The sequence below is a fragment of the Papio anubis genome, chromosome 3 (assembly GCF_008728515.1).
Source record: "Papio anubis isolate 15944 chromosome 3, Panubis1.0, whole genome shotgun sequence".
Lineage (NCBI taxonomy): Eukaryota > Metazoa > Chordata > Mammalia > Primates > Cercopithecidae > Papio > Papio anubis.
In genome coordinates, this window is record NC_044978.1 from 75,889,553 (window position 1) to 75,913,811 (window position 24,259).

Below are 24,259 nucleotides of genomic sequence, written 5' to 3' on the forward strand. Positions count from 1 at the left end.
ACACAGATACATTTGCTTTTTAAAGATATTACTTGGTGAGGAATGGGGAGGATATATTGGAAAACGGAGGCCAGACTATAGTCCAGAAGAGTGGAAAGCAGGTTTTTGTTAAATCCCAAGAAGTGAGAATTACAAGTATTAATATGATTTTAGTATTTTAAAATGTAATTTACTCTTCATTTGTTTATACTCTGCTTCATGATTAGGAAGATTAGCAGTGCATTCCGTCTGTATTATTTATCAGTCATTGATAATAGTTCTCAGGTTTATTAAACAGCTATAATGCTTTTCTTCAAATATAGAAATCATGCTGTATTTTAGGGAATTCAGATACTTATTACAAAAATATCTTCCTATTTACATTAGTAATGTAACTATAAACCAGTAATCAGGTTTTAGCCAATGGTGAAAATTCCTTTTGGTAATTGGATTATCTTGGGAAATTGAATGTGCAAGAGCTAATATTTATATTTTTACATATCGGATACAGATTTAATGAAGCTTTTGGAAAATCTTTAAAGCAAGTAAATTTATTGATATTCATAAGTCATTTCAAAGAAATTATACAGAGAAAAATACTGTTAATATACAAGGTAATTAATGGTTTAGCACCAATGTTTTAGACAAGAACTTCAACTCTAAGAATTGTCATTATATCAATTTTAAAGAATCTTAACTTTTCAGCCTTAATTTTCCTGGCACGCATAACTTTATTCTGCTCTTACACAAGTGAAGATTCATCACTTGGTTGACTTTAAAAAAAGTGATCATATAAAATTACTTTTATCTTAATATAAGGGTCAATGTTACTATTCCTTTTCAACAGTTTTTATAGCACCAGATTTGTTTTAAAAATTATTCCTAGGCACGGGGCTAGGTGTTCTGAAAGTAACAAACATGAATACAATATTGTTCCTGCTCTCAAGAGTAAAAACAAAATGACAATTCACAGAATACATCTATATAGAATCATTTAAGGCTACAGACATACTATAATTTCGAAAAGAGAAACATGAATAAAATGCTGTTGGAATACTAAAGACTGAGCAATTAATTCTGTGAAGAAGGTATATTCTGGCCTATGCACACAGATCAGAGAGAACATTGGGAGGTCTAAATGAAATCAGGATGGCAGATACAGAGAAAGTGGAATGTTCATTATTGTTCTTTTCTCTTCTTGCTCCATTGTCTCTCAAAAGATGTAGTGTCTGTATGGGAAGTATGAGTGTCTTTGCTGCAGACACATATTTCACTTGGGGAATTTTTCCCTCTAAACCTGAGTCTAATGAATAGTGAAAGAACAGTAAGAGAAATTACTAGTATGGGTAAAAGCCAAAGCAAGAATGCATCTTGAAAAGAATTCTTACAGGTCTTAAAATTTAAAAAAAAAAAAAAAAAACTTTCAAAGATCTCTTAGCCAGAACTTAATATAGAAAACTACAATTCATTATATTACCACTCAGCTAAAGATAGACCTTAGGTAATTTCATAGATGATGCATAAGCTAAATCACATTCTCTAAAATATATCACAAGAGTGGAAACTGATCATGGAAATTTCAAATGATTACACAAAATGTCTGTGTAAACTACTCATTTTATTTTTTCTTACTTTCAATTTTACATTGCTAAGCTTAGTAATTATATTTCAATGATTAAAAGAGACTGCCCTATTTTCCTAGATGAAAATGTTCCAGCATTTTCATCTAGGAAACAGATGTCACCATTTTACAGTTGAGGAATTTTTAACCCAGAGATTGAGTGACCACCAAGTAGACTGGCCAGTTACAGAGGTTAAGGAGAGAATAGGAGGTGAACAGATACAGCAAGTGCAGAGATATTGCAAACTCTTACCATATCTTCTTCATCTTTCAGGCCTCGACATAAGTGTTACTCTCTCTGAGAGGCTTTACTTAGTGCCCACAGAAATGCTTAGCACATAGTAGGTGTTCAATAAATATTTGTTACATAAATGAATAAAGTAAAACAGAATTCAAATTCCTCTAGCTCTAGAAAGGCCTTCAGGTGAATTCAGCTCTGGTTAACATCTTCACTACAACCTTATGAGAAACTCTGCACAACGAAGCCACCACTCCACAGTGACTGTGATGATAATATTTATTGCTGTTTTAAGCTAACAATATCCCCACTAAGTTTGGGGATGATCTGTCATGCAGCAATAGTCAACTAACATAAAGTCTAATACAGTCCTACATAATCTGGCCCTGACCTACCCTGCCAACCACATCTCTTACAACTTATATGCTTCCTTTCTGTTTGGAAAATAAACTCATATCTTAGACATTTATTTTCAAATTTTGTAGTAATAAGAATGGTTACAGAAAGATCTGGCTTCAAATATCGTAAGTAGAATTCCTCTTTTGAAGAAGCACCCCATTTTTGCAGGCAGGTCAATGTCAAGATTTATGTTTCTTCATAGAGCAGAACTCTTCAGCAGCCTTAACCATGACATGCTAGGAGGATCTTCACAGACTCAGTTAGTACTGGTTGGGAAATACTACTCTAGTTCCCATCCCAGATACTATGCATCTTCTTCTTCCTCGGAATCAGCATTATGAGAGATTAGCTGGAAAACATCCCCAAATTGTCATCAAGCTTTAAGGTCAAGATGATTCAAATTATTTCCCTAAATATACTGTGAATGCACAGCTGCAAAGGATGTAAAAAACCAATGGGTACTAATCGTTGTCACAAAAACAAAGACTACTTTGTGTACTCTGGGGGAGCATTTAAGGGAAAAGGACAAAATATATGATTATATACATGTTTAGTATTAATAGTTAAGAAGGCATCCTATTAATTAAAGTACATATACATTTTCGCAGATAATCTGAAGTTGACAATTCTTACCCAGGGTTAGGATATTATAAATTATTTTAACCACTTTCCTCTCTCCAAAGATGATTAGAAGATTAGTTCATAGTTAAACTATCCAATGACATTAAAATGACTAATGTCCTAAATCTTTCTAGGGAGGTTAAGTTTTATCAAGTGTTTTCTGTGTCATCCTGTTTTCTGTCCACAACTATGCTATTAGGCCACTTTTATGATGGGACTGTGGCTCACAGTTATTCACCCAAGGACACACCAAGTGGCAAGACTAAGATCTGAACCCTAAAGGGATCCAAACTCAGTATTCTCTTCACTCCCTCAGCTACCCTTTTCAATAAGGATCAAATTGCCTCAGACTCAAAAAGGTTGAGGCAGGAAAATCACTGAAACCAGGGAAGCAGAGGTTGCAGTGAGCCGAGATTGCACCACTGCACTCCAGCCTGAATGAGAAAGCAAGACCCTGTTGCAAAACAAAAAAAAACATTGTTTCAGAGAACACCTGTACTTTTATCTAGTAATTGGACAATTAACTTTCTTCTACTTTCACCTAAGCCATTTACTAGGGATGAGCTGGAAAGCTCTGCCTTGTGACATTATGGAATTTCTATGACCTGCTTGATGAAGAATGTTCAAATGTTTTCTTAGGCATAGGAATTCTTCTGGTTTTTTATTTCCAGTGGGTAAGAAATTTGGGTAGTGTTAGTAAGAAGAGAGAAGTCTAAGCACTTTACATTTGTTATTTAATGCCAGCAGTCCATTGAAACAAATACTGTATCTTTATATGACTCAAGGAAATTAGCATTCACAGGGATTAAGAAGCATGCCTGAAGTTTCACATTACTTAAAACATGGAGCTGGGATTCGAACCCATGTTTAATTCCAAAACTCAGGTTCTTTCAACTACACTGTTCTGCCATGTGTTTTAACAGCAAATTCCGCAGATGATATACCATGTCTGGTTATTGCCAGCAAACAGAAAGAAAATACTGTATTCCCTCTGGGTCTACCATGATCCCTGCTTTCAGTTTCTCATGGATAAATTATCAAGAAAGCATTTCAACTATTTTGGTTGTTTCCAGTTAGTCACTCCAGTGCATCCTATACATGAACTTGAACTAATCTTCCTAAAATCTATTTTCAACAACCTACTTATCTATATTGTCATCTTACTGACTGTGACTGGAGATCAGTTTTCTTTTTTTTTTTTTTTTTTTTTTTTTTTTGACTCGGAGTCTCACTCTGTCCCCCAGGCTGGAGTGCAGTGGCATGATCTCTGCTCACTGGAACCTCCGCCTCCCGGGTTCAAGCAACTCTCCTGCCTCAGCCTCTTGAGTAGCTGGGATTACAGGCCTGTGCCACCATGCCTGCTAATTTTTGTATTTTTAGTAGAGACAGGGTTTCACCACGTTGGCCAGGATGGTTTCAAACTCCTGACCTCAAGTGATCTGCCCACCTCTGCCTCCCAAAGTGCCGGTATTACAGATGTGAGCCACCGCACCCAGCCCTGGAGATCAGTTTTCATAGACAATAACTGAAGATCAAGACCTTTTATATCCTTGCCCCATTTTACTCAGTAAGTTATAATGAAAACAAACCTTTAATACATATTGTGATGTTGCTGCAGACCAACTTGTCTCACCACTATTTCTACACTCACCATGCTCAATTCTACCTCCTCACACTGTTGTTACTAATCTTCCCATCTACAAAGTCTTCCATTTCATTTTCCTGTCTGCAGACCTTATGTACGAGTCAATGCCTGACTCCTGTCCTCTGTGAGTTTTTCGTTAACAAAATCTAGGCTATTCCAAATCTTCCTCTCCAGTACATAGTCTGTTACATATAATTTAGTACCAAATCATATAGTGTCTTCTGTTGTTTGCCTTTGTTTCTTATGTGTTCATCTTGACTTTGCATGTAGCCTATACACTTCTTGAAAGCAGCTTCTTCTCTTACACTTGATTGGAATCCTCCATAGGAATCAGCATCGTGCTGAGAACATAGTAAGTGTCCAATAAATAGCTGTTGATTGACTAAAAGTTTACTTTTAGCTTTATTTTCCTTTGTTCCTGACAATTATAGATGACTTAGATTTGTGCCTTTCTCCTTTATTCAACATTTAAATTTAATAGCTGAATTACCATTACCCCATTCTACAGAAAAGTTGAGATGGCTAGTCTCAACTTTATGGTAAGAGTAAATAATGTTTTTTTTACTCTCACATAACTCCAAAATATTTTTCTCTCTCTATTTCACTTTGCAAAAATGAGTAACTACCTTGCTAAACTGTTAAGCTATGATGGAATAATTCTGTTATATCTTTGGATTTTTAAATAAAAAAAAAAGAAAGCAAATGAATATTTTAAAAATCATAGAAAAAGTAAACAAATTTAAAAAGAAAACAAATATTTTTTTTTTTTAAAAAAGAAAACATACGACTTTTTAAAAATGGAATATCCAAGCTATAGACATGGGTAGTTGTAGGTGCCTACCCAGGATCCTCCTTCTTTCTTGGAAGTATCCTGTTTTTTCATTAGAGTACCTATGTTTCCCCACATAATTCCAGTAAAGTTCACGTAATTACAATAAAGCTGAACTTCTCTCCTTATCTTCTAGGCCCAGACAGGTTATCAAATGACTTAAGCCAATCAGCAGATTACGTTCTCTTGGTAATGCTGGTATAAGTTTGGTCAAGATAATTAAGTTGGTTCAATCAACCAAACTCGAATTCTCTTTTGGAAAACTAGGACAGGCATGTTCCCTTCCTTTGACTCTGAACAAGAAAATGTGTGGTTCTGATCCTAGGACCACAAGGAAAGCCAGATGAGGATAAACTGGCACTGCAGAAATTATAGCAAAGAGGAAAAAAGATTCTGAGTCCTTGGTTATGAATAAGCCACCGGATGGACAGGAGGCAATCTTAGAGTTCATTATACCCATTTAAATTTTTTATTTATGAAAGCCAAGAAAACCCCCTTTTTGTTGTTTATCTAATGAGGAACTATGTTTCTTATTTGCGATTGAAGGTATCCTAGTTGGTATATCCTAGTTTGGTATATACCAAAATATAGTTTGTACCACTGCCATTAGTTCATAAGGAAGCATTTTCCAGTAAATCTGAAGAGTATCATAAAACACATCACAGAAATAATAGTAAGAAAAACATAATTTAATATTATTATGGTTAAAATACATTATTTAGTGACCCTGAGACACATATGCAAAGAAAATCTAAAATAGATTTTCAAGCACGAGGTTAACCTACACAAAAGCAAGTGGATCATTTTCAGTAAGAAAGTAAATTTGCTCTTGCAAGTGATGAGATTTTAAAATACTTTTTTCTGTGTGAGGGGAAAACACAAAATAAGATACACAGCAGTAGACTTTTCTTCATTGTTATTTTTGTATATATAATGCTTTTATTTAAGTTGCCAGTAGAAATGTTAAGTTTATGTTAGATTAAGTGCTGCTCACTATATCACATAAAATTTTATAATAATATATAAGTGTCTTTATTTTTATATGCATAATTAATTTAAATAATAAAAATTAAATTTTACAGTTGTACCCCATTTGTTATAAAAGTAATGAAAATGTCTAAATGTCAGAGAAGAAACTTTAGTGTAAAGTTAATAAATATTTGAATATTGAAATTGGGTAGAAATTAATTCCCTGGTACATTTCCTTAAAGAAACATTTCTAGACTTTCAAATTATCTAACAACATAGATTACTAGATTCAGATCTTCAGTATGTAGTATAATTTGCTCAGCATGTAGCCAGTGCATTAAAATAGGTATACTGAGCAATTTAATACATGACCTAGTAACTTAGAAGCAAGAGAAAATGTGTTACCTCCAAAAGCAAAAATGCTGACTACTTTGTATAGGCCTATGGCATCAAGAAAATTAAGTCAATAACAATCGCTATAGGGTGCTTTTATTTTCCCTCAACAGAAGAAAATCCATAAACCTGAAATAATTATTTTCCGTGAAGCTATAGTATTAACTTAATTGGTTATTGTTCTACCATTTTGAGGTTGATTCAATATAATAAGGATTAAAAAATGGCTTTCTAGATTAAACCACTCAGAATAAGCTATAACTCTTTTACTTATCTCAGGCATTATACCCCCCAAAATTATTTAAATGAATGACTACCAAATAGTTCTCCAATTTCTACTTAACTGTCTTTGAGAAAATAAAATGCTGCTCCAAGTTTTTAAAAACACATCTAACATCAAAACACTGTGTGATCTGGTTAGACCAGCTCATCTAAAGCCACACTTCCTATACTCCTGTCAATTGCAGCTAGTAGCCTTGGCTTTGTTAATAAATACAGAAGGTAGCAGTATAGCACTTTATATCACCTGAGATACACACCCAGAAAATCTAAATCTCCAATCAGATGAAGTTATTGCTTTCTTCATCAATGTCAGTCATTTTTTGGGGGGGAGGTCATTTAATGATTACTGTTAAACTGACAGATAACTTTGCAGGGCAATTCAAAAATTAAAACATGCCATCCGACAAAAATATAACAACACCTTCCAAGGGAATTCCAACTTTTTAAAAATTTTCCAAGTAAAAGGTTCATTTTTCTAATTCTAAAATAGTTGCTATGTTTTCTCAACAGTCGTCAGAATTATAATGCTATTCTCACTCCATGTCTGGTATTAACAGTTTTGGAAATAATCAAAGTCTTGTTTCATATCATATTACATGTATAATACCAATAAAGGTTAGAGCATTAGAACAAGACCTGGGGTTATAAATAGGTTTTATAATGTTTGAACAACAGAGCAATTTAAGCATAATGAAAGTCTTACTATAGAACTTGTCCATTACTAAGTGTGGGTTTTTGTCTGTGCTGACTTACCCTTATCCAAGATCTTTTAAAAGCTGCTAGGGAGTTAAAGCAGGCAGTGCGCCCAGACAGTGCTGAGATGGAGAAGAAAAATATACTACACAAAAGTGATATACTCAATGTTTAGCAGCTGCTTAACAAATTCTAATTCACAATTTGCCAAAGATAAAACCTCAAAGAATGAATATCTTCATTCTTTGACTCAAAACCTCACGTAGACAACACACGGAACCATTCAGTTCCATACTGACACTTAGTATTCTTTAGAGCAGGTGTCCCCATGCCCCAGGCCATGAACCAGTACTGAAACGAGGCCGCACAGCAGAAGGTGAGTGGGGAGGTGAGTGAGCATTACCGCCTGAGCTCCACCTCCTGTCAGATCAGAGATGGCATTGGATTCTCGCAGGTGCACGAACCCGCTCATGAACTGCCTGTGAAAGGGATCTAGGTTGTGTGCCCCTTATGAGAATCTGATGCCTGATGATTTGAGGCAGAACAGTTTTACCCTGAAACCATCCACTGCTCATGGATAAAATGTCTTCAACAAAATCGGTCCTTGATGGGCCGCTGCTTTGGAGTATTTAGTTGTAATTTATATCTTGAAATGTATTCGCATTCAAAAATTTAAGGCTACTTGAAACACTTTATATATATGTATGGTTAAAATATATATCTACAGTCAAGATAAGGCTACAAGTGCAACCCTGAACAAACTTTAGTTGTAGTCCTCTAGTGGTGGTAACCAGAACTCAGAATGAACGAGGTACAGTAATTTAACACTTTGGCAGCCATAGAAAAAAGAGAAATGTGATAGAAATGGCAGTTCTCATATTTTGAGAAAGGAGAACTTGCTTTTTTTTTCTGATCACCTAGAATGATGATTTCATACAAAGGACAGAGAACATATAGTTGGGTGTCTACTGTACCTGTGGCTGCTCCTTGGAAGAATTCTCATATGTGTCAAGGGAAGAATCACTATTAAATGAAGGTAAGTTTTCATCAGAGGAATAATCTCTGATTAGCGTATGATGTGGCAAGGTTGATTCATGCAAATCATGAAAATTGTAGAGTGTGATGCACCCTTACTGACACAAAGGCTGCCTCATTCCAACAAAGTCGTTCTATAGCTAGCCTTTCCTCTAAAAAAAAAAAAAAAAAAGTGTTTGAATGGCCTTAAAAATCTGGATGGATGGAATTCTTGATCCCAAAGTACAAAAGCTACAAATTGGGCCCCGATAACTTTAAGGGAAGGTGTTACTCCTCAAAGCTCTTACTTAAAAGGACCTAAGCATGCTCTGCCCACTCCTCATACTTCTGTTCAGAACCAGATTTTAAACAAAAATATCTTCTGATTGTTGTTCTTCCTGCATATATTGGCTTCAAAATGTACCCCCAAAAACTGATGAGGATGATCTGTTAGATGTGTTTTCTGGAGCAAAACTGCACAAAACAATAATTATTGTGGCCTCTGAAATGATATTTATTATTGTGCTTTCAAATGATGATGCCCTAACAGGCCTAATTGCACTCATAAGGCATTTCATTGGCAATCAACAGGATTCTTACATCTTTATCTTTCTTTTAGCTATGGCAAGTGAGTATTCGCCAATTCTTCTTTTTTTTTTTTTTTTTTTTTTTTTTGAGAAGGAGTCTCGCTCTGTCGCCCAGGCTGGAGTGCAGTGGCCGGATCTCAGCTCACTGCAAGCTCTGCCTCCCAGGCTTACGCCATTCTCCTGCCTCAGCCTCCCGAGTAGCTGGGGCTACAGGCGCCCGCCACCTCGCCCGGCTAGTTTTTTGTATTTTTTAGTACAGACGGGGTTTCACCGTGTTAGCCAGGATGGTCTCGATCTCCTGACCTCGTAATCCGCCCGTCTCGGCCTCCCAAAGTGCTGGGATTACAGGCTTGAGCCACCGCACCCGGCCTCGCCAATTCTTCTAAGTACAGAATCAGGGTGTTTACATGTAAGCACCTTTAAAAGTCTAAAATTAGAATCAGATATGTCAATATATAGTGCTTCCCCTTCCTGGCGTTATAAGCTGTGCTACGCATAGGCTGTGAGAAAGTGTTTCTTGTCTGAGGCTGCTGAGAGTATTCTGTAGCTTGGCCTCAAACAGTTCTTGACTATAAAATCAGGAGGTAACAATAAACTGCCAAATAATGTATGAAGATTTATACTGTTGTAGTCATTTTCTCAGTCAACTGAAAGATGATGATAAATATTAGTGATGAAATAGTTATGCCAGAAATGCTTGCTCCTAGTGTAAGGTGGAAGATTTAGAATCTGCAACTTGAAATACCACAAGAAAATGATGACAGAGTAGCTCGATTTAACAGCTGGGAAAAAAGGCTTTTCCTAAGTAGATAATCCTTTATTTGCAGCCTTCGAAATGTGCTAAATACTGAAATTAAAAATATTAGTTATGATAAAATAATAGAAGATAGAAAAATTGTAGATGAAGATAACACAAGAAAAAAAGTGGGTTTTTTTTGTTTTTGTTTTGTTTTTTTAGTTTGACTGTTTAACTACCAAAAGTTAAGAAAGCAAAGCAAAGACTATATTGTTGCATCCTCAGAGCTAGAACAGTGCTTGGCATATGGTATATACTTAATGAATATATTCATTTTTTTCTGGCTGTTTGTAGCAAATCCTTCTTGTAATTATTCACATTCATGCCATGTGTTCCAAAACTATGTTATACCAAGGTAAAGGTAATATGCTGCTAATCACACAAGATGAAACTTTGGTACAATCTTTTCTCCACTCCCCACTCCAGAAAATAATAATCTCTCAGTCTCTCAATGGAGAATTAGCCATTTTGGGCAATATTGTCCTCAACTCCAATCAATTTATTTCTTCAATAACTTAAGTAGATAATGCAAATATATCTAACAATTAGAAGAGTGGCTAACATTTATATTGCACTTATTACATGGACTATAAGTGTACTAACCCATTTAATCTCTGTATAAACCCTATGTAGTAAACACTATTATCCCTTCTTTACAAATGGGGAATGGAGTCACTGAGAGGTTAAGTAATAAGCCCAAGGTCACAAATAGTGGATTAATGAAACATATTTCATTGCCTTTCCTCTCCTATTCAGAAGTAGAGTGGGATGTGCCCTGCTCCTGCATTTACCTCACTTAGTAATGTCTTTATTTTGCTTTCCCATGTTGTTTTTTATTTTAATGTGAAGGTTTTATTATATTATGTATGTTTCCTGCTATTCATGTCTGTCAGTTAATATGTTATTTAAACATAACATGTTTAAGGGGTATGATTTAAAAGACTGTACCCAGTTATGTTCAGACAACATACAGGACAGTCTCCTGTACAATAAAATAGTTAATGAATATATTTTGATGACATTGTTGGTTCACGTATGTTTCGATTCCTGCAAATCCACAATTCTAAAGGGCCACTTTTTGTAAGTGAAATAATATGTACTTTCACAGTAATATGATTTCATGGCATTTTAAAATTATTATACAAAAATTTCCCAGTGATTTGAAAAGAATAAAAAATATAGTTGAAGTTAGTCATGCAAGCACACTCTGATGCTTTAACCTGTGCCTCACGAGTCTAATTTCAGATAGGATATTTAAAGTCCTAACCTACCATGCTCATATATAAAAACTTACTGCTTAATACTCTTAGTAATAAATTTTTTACAGAATGATTCATGTCGACCTTTAGGCTGAAGAAAATCTTAGTCAAATACCACGACAAAACAACTCCGTGATGCATGGTATTGAATTTTATATGCAGCAGGCTCTTAATAAATTAGTGAATGTAATAAATATTTTATTAATTGATTTGTAGATTTTTCCAGATTGTCTATTTAAATAATCATAACTTCTGTATACAACAGCATTTTGTCTTTTCTTTTTCCATTTATATCCATAGTTCTCTTTCTTTTCTCATTGCATTGGCTAGGGATTGATTGCAGTGTCAAATAGTATCACAAACAGGAATCCTTTTCTTGTTACTGCCTTTAATGAGAATACTGATGTTTGCAGTGGTTTTTGGAATGTTTCCTCTGCAAGGAACCTGATATTCCTAGTTGGATAATTTTCAATAATTATTAAAATTTAATCTATTGATCTATTTAATCTGGAATTAACTTAAAAATTTTAAAACTAGCCAACTAGGAATATCAGGCTGATTCCAGAGGGCATATTTGAAGATTAAAATTTAAATTAAATCAATGTAAATTATATACATATATAAATGAATCACTTAAATATTAAAATATTGAATTAAAGATTTATATTATAGTGGAACACTACACTAACCCATGACCAATTAGCCCCTCTCAAGACTTATATTTGAGACAGCTGCCCACATAGTATTTGCCCAAATAGCAGGTGTTGCATGGAACTTTACATTTATAAAAACCTAGCCCATATAATCAAGAACATTAGATATCTTTTAAATAGCAATTTAAAGTTGGTTCTTCACATTTTTATACTAGTGACTTTAGCCTCACTGATACTTCATTCTAACTAAGGTATATTGTATTATAGATGCTTCAAAAATCATTTTACTATTGTGACACAAGCAAATGTAAACACAATACATTTTAGGTTTGTGATATTCCATTTAGAATTTTCCAGACTTAGAATTACCTTCTGAAAGTGATTTTCAAAAATAATATTTGGTTAAAACACATTTTATTAGTTGGACTTCTATTTTCACCATCCAGTCTATCTAAGATGAGAATCCTCATTCTTTTTCCCATTAGCCTGAAGCTTCAAGTGTCAGTAGGCGATCAATGCCTATACTATAGTGTTTTAACAATTAAATTACTTAAAGGTCTTTAGGCATCATGTTTAGGGGAATGCAATTTCATATACTCAAATTGACAGCATTCTAAGAAGGTTGCAAAACAAGCCAGTCACACAAACCGACTTATGTTCTTCACTGTGCCAGAAAAAGGCAGCAGTGGGCATACAGAGTGGCTGGTCTTGCATGGCTGCACTAGTGCTGAATTTGGTCACAATGACAGCTAACAGTCATTGAGCTCTTAAAATTGCCAGGCATTAAAAGATGAGTTCGTGTCCTTTGTAGGGACATGGATGCAGCTGGAAACCATCACTCTCAGCAAACTTTCACAAGAACAGAAAACCAAACACCGCATGTTCTCACTCATAGGTGGCAATTGAACAATGAGATCACTTGGACATGGGAAAGGGAACATCACACACTAGGGCCTATTATGGGGAGGGGGGTTGGGGGAAGGATAGCATTGGGAGTTATACCTGATGTAAATGACGAGTTGATGGGTGCTGACGAGTTGATGGGTGCAGCACACCAACATGGCACATGTATACATATGTAACAAACCTGCACGTTGTGCACATCTACCCTAGAACTTAAAGTATAATAAAAAAAAAAAATTGCCAGGCATTGTTCTAAATGCCAAACATGAATTAATCTCACAACTGTTTGCTGAAGGTACTGTTATGATGATCTCCCTATCAGAGATGAGAACTCTAAGACACATTTACATGAGTAGAAAGCAGAGGAGCTGAAATTTGACCTCTGGGATTTGACCACCTAGCATCAGAATTTGCGTTCTTACCCATTATACTATGCTGCCTAGCAATGTCAAAAGAGATCGCTGGCCATTTCAAAGTCTTAAGAACTTCTTCTTCATAGCTTTAAGGGTAGAAATAAAGAGTAGAAATAAGCAGAGGATTCCAATTATTACACATAAATAGGTATTAATAGCTATAGTGAACTGTATTGTACATGCATACAAATTTATATTTACCATGTTTAGTCAATTATTGGGCTTTGCATATCTTCTCAATTAAGAAAGGAAATAAATACTAAAGAATAATATCTGAAAAAAAGTTATTAGTAATTGCACCAAGTATGAAAACTTTGAAAAAAATAAGATATAATACAGATTCCAATTTTCATCTTTCAAGAAAGATTATGTAATTAATCAAAGTTTGGGGGTTTAAATCAAATCACTTTTGGTACATAGGTAGTTACCCAAACCCTCAGTTTCCTCTGCATAAAATGAAGAAAGCAATGCTGACATTTATGCAAATTATGTATTAAGCTATAATAAAATATTGTCAATAAATTCACTCATGCTTTTCAGGATTTTAGACATATATAACTGGATAACTCCATCAAGGAGCAATAAAGATGTAATTGTTTATAAAGCATGATAATATAGTATAAAGAGAATTTAACTGGGTAGAAATGAACAAAAAAATACTTCTGAGAAAGTCCATCGTACTTGAAAGTTGGGAATGGAGAATTAGGTTTGTTCTCTGTATATTTTTGCATTGTTTTGATTGCTTAAAATAGAATATATTCATGTTACTTGTGAAGTTAAGACAGACAGAAGATAGATAGATAGATAGATAGATAGATAGATAGATAGATAGATAGATAGATAGACAGATAGATAGATAGATAGACAGACAGACATATATTTAAAACATATGGAGTATTTAGCCAGATATCAGAAGACATGAATTTGGATGAGACACGTGACCCTGTGAATTTCAAATTCCTGTAATAAGTGTTATGGACACAATGTCTGCAATAGCCCCTTCCAGTTATACACTGAAGTGATTTAGTTAAGTGTATAATATGTGAAGAATGCAAGAGGCCCACACTCTCCAAGTAAAGCAAAATATTTGCATTTATTTATGGAAAAGTTATCTTCAAAATAGTTAAAACACTGTCTACATTTTATTGCTTCTACACAACACACAATGCTAACCTAGAAGGTTGAGATCTTTCTTTAAAAACTTCAGAAAATAGGAAGAACATCAAAACATCCATCTTAGATGATGTTGTCTGTGGAGCCTTACTCCAAAATGCAATCAATGGCACATTACGAGAAAGAAGGAAAAGAGCTGTCACCTCTCAAGCCTTTGCACCTGGTCCAATTGTCAAATGTTAGTGAGTTATGAACAAGAATGATGCACAAATTATCATTAGCTTGATACATTGTGCTCACATTGATGCAAGAATCCCTTCCTAGTCTGGCAGATTATAATTGCCTGTGAATAGAAGTTTCAAATCTCTGATCTGACTATCTTGATACAGTTCAATGTATAGAATTTGGTTTATTCTTCATCTCTCTTCTCCATCAGTTAAGTTACCAGGCTTCTATCAACAGTCCTTATAGATTTTGTTGAGCAATACTTATTTCTACTGCTCTCCTCTGCTTCTTTCTGATATTCTTTATTTGAATGCAATATTCTTTATTTAAATGTAAATTTAGATTTGAATTATTTGAATGAAATTTAGATTTCCTTGTCCTCTTATTCCTTAGAATCAACACATCTAATAAATAGGGAGGGAAAGTAATTCAGGACCTAAAGAATCAACAAAAACTGATCCCGTGCTTCCCACAAAGGTAGTATAATAGCCTTCCCATGCTCATGAAGCTAACAATGAAAATAATAAATGTAACAACAGCAACTAACGTAGAGTGCCCCTATGTGCTAAGGATTGTGTTAAGCGCTTTACATAATAATTTCTTTCAACCCTCACAAAAACTCAGTTTTATGTACTGTAATTATTCCTTACCTGTTTTATAGATAAGCAGATTGAAGCACAGAAATGGGAAGTAACTTGTCCAAGGTCACAAGGCTAGTGAGTGATGGAAGCAGGATTTAAATCTAGTTTATCTGACTCTGGATTCTTGCTGCTAACCATTGCTAAACTGAAGACAGTCCAGGTTTAAATCAAATGCTGATATCACTGGACTTGATTAGCTCTCATTTTAATTCTTCCAAGCCTGCTACTTTTTACTCATTTTATGCTAAGGACCCTAAGTCCTCTGGTCAATTATTACAACTTTTTCAGTTTTTTGAACATATGCCTCAAATTTTCTTCATCTTATTTTCTTCAATGTGAAAATTGTCCCTAAAACATAAACCCTCTTCTATCTCTTGCTGGTAAAGGAAACCAAAATATTTTATCCCCAAAATATGAGACAGAGCAGGGACCCCTTCTTAGGGACCTGCAGGCCCCCTAAGCATAGAAATAAAGGACAATCTTGAGTTCCTTCAAGGGAAATTCCAGGCACTAGCTAGCCCTGAGAAGTAAATAAGAAACCTGATGAGCAAGAACGTAATAGCAGCCAAGGAAGCTAGAATCATGAGATGTTTGGTTCTCCTATAGGCACAAAAGCTAACATCTTAACATATGTCTCTGAGTTCTTTCTCAGAAACGCAGACCCACACCAAATAGACCTGCTGGCACAGAAGCCCCCAGTAAAGGAGAATGGGGGACTGAACTCTGGCCAACATCCTTTGTTTTACATTTCCTCCTGAGGGGCCTGAAAAAAGTCACACTCATGAACCCAGGTTAACATTCTTTTCTACTGACCCGACATTTTTAAACAAAGCTTCTCTTCCTTACCCAACTGCAAATTAGAAAATCTATTACCTATAAGTCCCCCGCTTCAAGATACCCTGACCTTTTAGGCCAAAACCAATGTGGAACCCCCATGTTTTGATTTACAGTTTTGCCTGTAACTTCTGCTTTCTGAAATTTACCACTGCCTTTAAAAATCCTTACCTGCAAGCCATCAGGGAGGTCAGGATTTAAGCATGAGCTGCCTGATCCTCCTTGCTAGGCACCCTGCCAATAAACACTTTCCTTTCTCCCACTACAAACCTCGGTGTGGATATCTGGCATTACTGTACAGGGTGAGTGGGCCCCAGTTTGGTTCGATAACAAATATTCTTCTTTGACATATTTTGAGATGGCCATTCAGAGGGCCTGCAAAAAGAAGTAGCCCTGCAAAGGGGCTAGATTTGTAACTGTAGAGAATCTGCATTGATGCAGCCAGGCTTTCTCTGCAGGCCCTCCCTTGTCCGGATCTAGAAAAAGTGAACTGAGTGTCTGCCACCTTCAAAGGTCTGAGAGAAACATTCACCATCTATTTTCTCCAAGGGCTACTACTGCTGGTGAAGTTTCATCTGTATAACAAGACCTCCTTTGCTAGCCAGACCTCGTCTTCTCTCCCTCCCATAACTTGTTTTGCCATGCTCCAGGCCGCTATTCTTTCTGTATTCTCAAAATGGTATAAAAGTGTCAATCATCTGGCCATTTATTTGAGTTGTTATAGTTTTGTATGGCTCCCGTGTATTAATACACTTGTATTCCTTTTCTCCTATTAACCTGCCTTTCTGTTAGTTGATTTTTAGCCAGTCTTCAGAGGATGAAGGGGAAGTATGCCCTTTGCCCCTTCACTGGCTTCACTGCTCTGGCAGTCTCATTCGAGTCCACTGCTTTAATAACCACTTACATCAAATGATGTAATAACCACTTAGATTTCCTTTAGGAATGTATTACAAGCAGTTCAAATGGCATTCATGATCTCTTACTCTCCTCACCAAACCAAAAACAAAACCAGAAGCAAAGTGGCTCATGCCTATAATCCCAGCACTTTGGGAGGTGGAGATGGAAGGATTGCTTGAACCCAGGAGTTCAAGACCAGTGTGGGCAAGATAGCAAGACCGTGTCTCCATAAAACATTTAAAAATTAGTTCAGCAACTGGCATTAATAGTCGTGGTCTGTAGAAATACAAAAGCTAATAAAATAATCACATAATCATACTTGAGTTATAAATAGGAAAGCCTTCTTTTGAAACAATATTTTCAGGATTGAAAGAACAAAGAGTATTAATCACAAAACAGGCAAAAATAACCAATAAAAATAGAAATAAATTTTCGTAAGATATGATATCAAAAATGTCAAGTGAGAACATCTTGTTTGAACTCACTTGACATTAAAATAAGATGAAAAGGAAAAAAATCTGTTTCTAGAGTCCTTATGAGAAGACAGAAACAAGATATTCCAAGAACAAGTAGAAGAATGTAGAGACAGATAAGAAAAATGAATTGAAAAGGAAATCACCAAACAGCTTCAGAAATTATATTTAAGTCTTACATGTAATGTTAAAAATTTTGGAACTCCGGGCCGAAGTCCGGCGGATGAAGGGCGGAAGTAGAGTGTCTAATCCTGCAGTGATGGCACAGGAAGAGGAAGATGTTAGAGATTACAATTTGACTGAGGAACAGAAGGCGATCAAGGCCAAGTATCCGCCAGTCAATAGGAAGTACGAGTATTTGGATCATACAGCGGATGTCCAGTTACACGCGTGGGGAGATACCCTGGAGGAAGCATTCGAGCAATGTGCAATGGCCATGTTTGGTTACATGACAGATACTGGGACAGTGGAGCCCCTCCAAACAGTAGAAGTAGAAACCCAAGGAGATGACTTACAGTCTCTTCTGTTTCACTTTTTGGATGAATGGCTTTATAAGTTCAGTGCTAATGAATTCTTCATACCCCGGGAAGTGAAAGTACTTAGTATTGATCAAAGAAATTTCAAATTATGATCAACTGGGTGGGGAGAAGAATTTTCATCGTCCAAGCACCCTCAGGAAACAGAAGTCAAAGCAATAACATATTCAGCAATGCAGGTCTACGATGAAGAGAAGCCAGAGGTTTTTGTGATCATTGACATTTAAAGGCCGGGCGCGGTGGCTCAAGCCTGTAATCCCAGCACTTTGGGAGGCCGAGGCGAGTGGATCACGAGGTCAGCAGATCGAGACCATCCTGGCTAACATGGTGAAACCCCGTCTCTACTAAAAATACAAAAAAAAAAAAAAAAAAAAAAAAAAAACCTAGCCGGGCGTGGTGGCGGGCGCCTGTAGTCCCAGCTACTCGGAGGCTGAGGCAGGAGAATGGCGTGAACCTGGGAGGCGGAGCTTGCAGTGAGCCGAGATCGCGCCACTGCACTCCAGCCTGGGTGACACAGCGCGAGACTCTGTCTCAAAAAAAAAAAAAAAAAAAAAAAAACATAAAAGACATTTAAGACACCAAAAAAGAAAAGACTCCTATGAATAACTGCTTTCTTTTTTTCCTTTTTTTCCTTTTGAGAAGACACTATGAATTAAATTCTACAGCATCTTTTGACACGTGGAAATTTGTAGAACAGAAATGTTTTAGTTAAAGTGTGACTTTCAGAAAGGGAAAGTCAGGGTACAGCCTTGGTCTGTGTTCCCCAAATAATCAGACTTTAAAGAATTCTTTAATCCCCAAGGGACAGTTATGGTCCTTTGATTCTCTGCTGTGGCAGGAGGTGCCTCATGCCTTTCCAGTGCAATGCAAGCCCTCCAGCCTCACCCCAGAGAGGAGCACTGATGTCAGCAGTAGCCTGAGGCTGAATCCAGGCTGAAAAAAGAGTAACTTGAAAAAATATATTTGCACACACAGAATTTTGTTTTTCTTCCAAGTTGGTTAAGACATATATTTTCTTTTTTTCTTTCTTTCGTTTTTTTTTTGTTTGTTTGTTTGTTTGTTTGTTTTGAGTTGGTCTCGCTCTGTAGCCCAGGCTGAAGCGCAGTGGCGTGATCTCGGCTCACAGCAAGCTCCGCCTCCTGAGTTCACGCCATTCTCCTGCCTCAGCCTTCCAGGTAGCTGGGACTGTAGGCGCCCGCCACCATGCCCAGCTAATTTTTGTATTTTTAGTAGAGCCGGGGTTTCACCATGTTAGCCAGGATGGTCTCGATCTCCTCACCGCAAGATTCGCCCGCCTCGGCCTCCCAAAGTGCTGGGACTACAGGCATGAGCCACCGCGCCCGGCTCATATTTTCTATATGTACATCAAGGGAGGTTGTGTTTTAGGTTGCTATAGGACAGGTATCCTGTATTCCAGTTGGTTTTTATAGAGAAACAATTAGACTTCTCTAGATAGAGCCCTGATTTTCTCTTACGCTTTCACTTTTTTAAAAGCACTGATGATATTTCCTGTTTTCTCATAAGAAAAAGTCAATACTATGCCTTACAAAGAGACCTTTCCTTCTAATGTGGAATTTTATTTGAAAGTGAGTATATGTGTATAACTAGAGAATAAAAGAAGAATTTTTGAAAAATTAAAAAAAAAATTTTTTTGTTTGAAGAACAGTCTAAGAGGTGGATGGTTGAATGAAGCCCAGATTATGGATACACTCTCCCAGTACACCTGAATCTCTTTACTCACTAGTTGCCTAGCTTTGCGGAAGGCTCTTAGTTATAATAGCATCTAAGTGCCTAGAGAAGCAGGGTTTTGGACTTCCCTAGCTAAAGTAGTTTAGTGGGAAAGATTGAGGTACACCTAGGATTATTTGAAGGAAGGTGTCCGTACCAATGACCATAGGTTTGTGGCTCCGTCACTAACTGTTATGAGACCTTGCTTTTCCTACCTGTGCCTCAAATTTTTCTATGTCCAAAATGAGACTATTCATTGCTGATTCACATAATTATAAATGAGATTAAATAAATAAAAATACAATTTAACATTAAGGGTCTGAATGCAAGATATTATTACTGGGCTGTAGTTTGGTGACAATGAAATTTCTCCAATGCAGACTGACCACCCCAGACACAAACTTCTTGAGGAGTCTCATGAGAACTTCTAGTCCTTCCCTTCTTCTAAAAAAAAGCCACATTTTCCTAAATGAATGGGAAATTTACCATACCCATTCTCCAAAATTTTGCTTAGCTTCTCATGTTTGATGATGGTGTCTAGTCCAGGATCTAGTTTGCCTTTTCTTCTTTTTATCATGTAACAATACACATTATATAAACCAATTTTGTTTGTAATAATAAAAACAGATATTTTAAGACAATTTTGCTTTATTAGCGTGCTCCTTCTGATTAATGATTTTACATTTAGAGAATATATTCATAATTAGTAACTAAAGAAAAAAGTTATCTTACATGAGAACTAAAAATTATATTTTTTTGTAGAGAAAATAATAACGGGGAAATCCTAAAGGCAGATTTCCTTGGTGGTAACAGCAGAATATTTTTCATTTTTTGAACATTTTGCAAGGCATTTATAGTTCATAAAAAATATTAAGTGAGAAATTCCATCTTAAACCTTTTACATAGATTCTACTTTAAGAAAATCAGCTTATTTGGACCTGAATAGGCTTTTAAAAATTATTCTTTGAGATCTGTAGAGAAGATAGAACTGTTATGGGAACTATGAGAACCAGTGTTGCCTGGGAATGAAGATTATGGGCAAGTAAATGAGCCACCTGAGTCTCAATTTGTCATCAATAATGATAAAGTAAAGGAAGATCAAAAGAGATAATGTACACAACACACTAGAGACAATGCCTGGCAGTCAACGTTATTACCTGTATTATTATTATTATTGTCTACTGTTAAGAGTGATTGGAATACACAACAAAGTTAAGATTTATACATAAAGAGTATACATGCATATTTTCATCCTCCAATCATATATGTGCAAGGTATTATGCAAAATCCTGAAACTATAAAGAAGTGTGAGAAAAAATTATCTGCTCCCAAGAAGTTTACCATCTTGGAGAAATTATAGATGTATTTTTTTTTTGCAATCAGAGATAGGCAGATATCAATAGGCAAAATGTCAACAAAGAGTGCTACAAGTATTTAAAGAAACTCATGATTCTAAGAATATTTTTAAAACATTTTCTGGCCTGGCGCGGTGGCTCAAGCCTGTAATCCCAGCACTTTGGGAGGCCGAGGCGGGTGGATCATGAGGTCAGGACATGGAGACTATCCTGGCTAACATGGTGAAACCCTGTCTCTACTAAAAATACAAAAAATTAGCCGGGCGTGGTGGCGGGCGCCTGTAGTCCCAGCTACTTGGGAGGCTGAGGCAGAGAATGGCGTAAACCCGGGAGGTGGAGTTTGCAGTGAGCCGAGATCGCGCCACTGCACTCCAGCCTGGGAGACACAGCGAGATCCATCTCAAAAAAAAAAAAAAAAAAAAAAAAATTTCTAAGTAGAGTTTCTTTGATAACAATATAGAATTTGAACAATTGTTTTAAAGTCATGTCTCTGAGTCTAACAGACTTGCAGGTTATAAAAGTGATCAAATAAATGTCCCATACAGCTTAGATGGAAATCACGCCAACATCACTTATGTAGGATTATTTAGAGGATGAGATGTCTACTAAAGATTTTCTGCAAGTGACTGTCTTTTCAGAAAGCAAACAATCATCTTCAAAGCAAATAACATTCCTCAACTCTATAATCTGACTTCTAACTCCATAATTCCGGCACCGTGAATGAGACCTCCATGTCACTGAATCCAGGATACCATAGAACCAAGCCAGAGAGCTACATGGTCAGGGGCAATACTTAAAATCACACCAAGAACTGGCTCAGCAGGAACCACACTGATACCACTGCTGAACAAAGAAACCAAAATAATTTCCTCAACTATTTCAACTAATTATTTCAACTAATAATTTTTTCAACTATTAATGATGGGCACATAAATTCAATACAGGAAATAATGTCATAGGCCTTATCAAAGGCTTAGAAAAACATTTAGAAAAATGTTCTTGTTACTAAATCAATTACACTATATCATTTAAAGTACTGAAGTTGATCCAGCTGGTGTTCTGGAACTCTTAATGAACTAAGGACACCCTCTACCAAAATTGGCACCGTGTCATGTGCAGGTAAGCCTCACATGAATCTCATAGTTTATATGCAAAATGCAGAAAAATCCCTAAGTGTGTATTTCCCCATAACCTATAATTCGAAAAATTTTACTGAATATATTCCTTGAAGATTTTTTCAGAAAATTTGTTATCTTCCTAATTCAAAAATAACTTTAGCAGTCTGTTTCCAAATAACTCGGAAGTTTGCCAAAGGCATAGTACTATGCAGCTGCCGATGTTCCTATAATTTCAGACTATTCTGCATTTCAATGGTTTAAATTATGTTCTTAGAAAGATGTGGAAGAAGGTATCACTTGAATACAAAATTCAGACATTATGTTGTACATTCAGGATCCCTATGTCCTTTTTCTGGTTCTCAAAAGGAAAAGACTGTTTAACTGCCATGAGCATGTCTCCCATCCATCCACTTGATACCTGGTATTGTCATATAAAGAACCCTGTATCTTATGTAAGACAGTACTGAGAGAAATAATATCTGTGGAGGAGCTCAAATCAGCCCTCAATGGCCCTGAAACCATCAGTTTTGGGATTGGCTCACATACACGGGCAAAATAATCAACCCTCTTATATAAATTCATGTATTTTAATTTTAATCATTATATTATAAAATATTCTAAGTAATAATAATTTTTTTCAACTATTAATGATGGGTACATAAATTCAATACAGGAAATAATGTCATAGGCCGTATCAAAAGACTTAGAAAAACAATTAGAAAAATATTCTAAAATTTAATTATTATTTTTTCTTACTCTAAAACGTCGTACAATATGAACGTCAGTTTGAAGCTATTTGTCAGAATCCTCTGTAATATAAATTTTAAATTGGCCTAATAGTATAAATAACAAATGGGATTATTTTAAAATCTTAATAATGATACTACCCTTCTTTTAAGATCTGTTATAATATGGCATGATTACGTCTTATAAAGAAAAGCCTCAATGACTCTGAAAGCAAGTTATGATTAAATGGTTTTAGCTTGTTCTCCTTGAAAAGCCTCCAAAGTATATATGTCCAATAACTACTGTGTAATAACTGGTATCATAGCTTTAACAAGCATTTACCTTGCAGCATTTACTACTAGTCAACTTTTATAACAACACTATGTTCGTCATTTTGAGAAAAGTAAAATACGCTCTTTTCACAGATTTTAACAGCACCGATGTGTAGGCGAACTTCCTGTCAAAGTTAGGAGGACCTCCAATGAACAACTGAATTTAACCAGGCCTTCATTTTCATGCTTTATGAGTACATTATTGATTCAGTCATGTAGTTGAATCGATACCTTGTGAATCTTACTGCAATATCTTACACCCAGTTTTCCCTCATGTTTGCTAAAGCAGTAGTTCACAAATGTGGTCCCTGGACCAGTAACATTAGAATCATCTGAGAACTTGTAAAAAATGAAAATTATCAGGTTCCACTCCAGAACCGAATCAGAAACTCTAGGGAGGAACCTAGAAACATGGGTTTCAACACACCATGCAGGTGGTTATGATGCAGACTAAAGTTTGAGAACCTCTGTCTAAAGCAAAAAGATGTTCTCTTGCTATAAAGAAAGGTTTGCCAGCATTGGGATAGCTCAAATAACTAAAAACAGAACTACCATTAGACCCAGCAATCCCACTACTGCTTTGGGTAACTACCCAAAGCAATACCACTTTTGGTATTTATCCAAAGGGAAAGAAATCGTTACATCAAAAAGACAACTTCACTCTTTTTTTATTATTATTATTATACTTTAAGTTCTAGGGTGCATGTGCACAACGTGCAGGTTCGTTACATAGGTATACATGTGCCATGGTGGTTTGCTGCACCCATCAACCTGTCATCTACATTAGGTATTTCTCCTAATGCTATCCCTCCCCCAGCCCCCACCCTCCGACAGGTCCTGGCATGTGAAGTTCCCCGCCTTGTGTCCATGTGTTCTCATTGTTCAACTCCCACCTGTGAGTGAAAACATGCGACACCTGCACTCTTATGTTTATTGCAGCATTATTCACAGTAGCAAAGTCGTGCAATCAACCTAAGCATTCATCAA

At 36.0% G+C, this 24,259-nt stretch overlaps 1 protein-coding gene and 1 pseudogene across 50 annotated transcripts in view; one reads left to right on the plus strand and one right to left on the minus strand.

Annotated features, from left to right (window-relative positions):
- Positions 1-24,259, minus strand: part of ANK2 (ankyrin 2) — a 584,559-nt gene that overhangs the window by 165,566 nt on the left and 394,734 nt on the right. The gene's annotated exons all lie outside the window — the stretch shown is intronic.
- LOC116274095 lies at positions 17,701-18,262 on the plus strand (annotated as a pseudogene).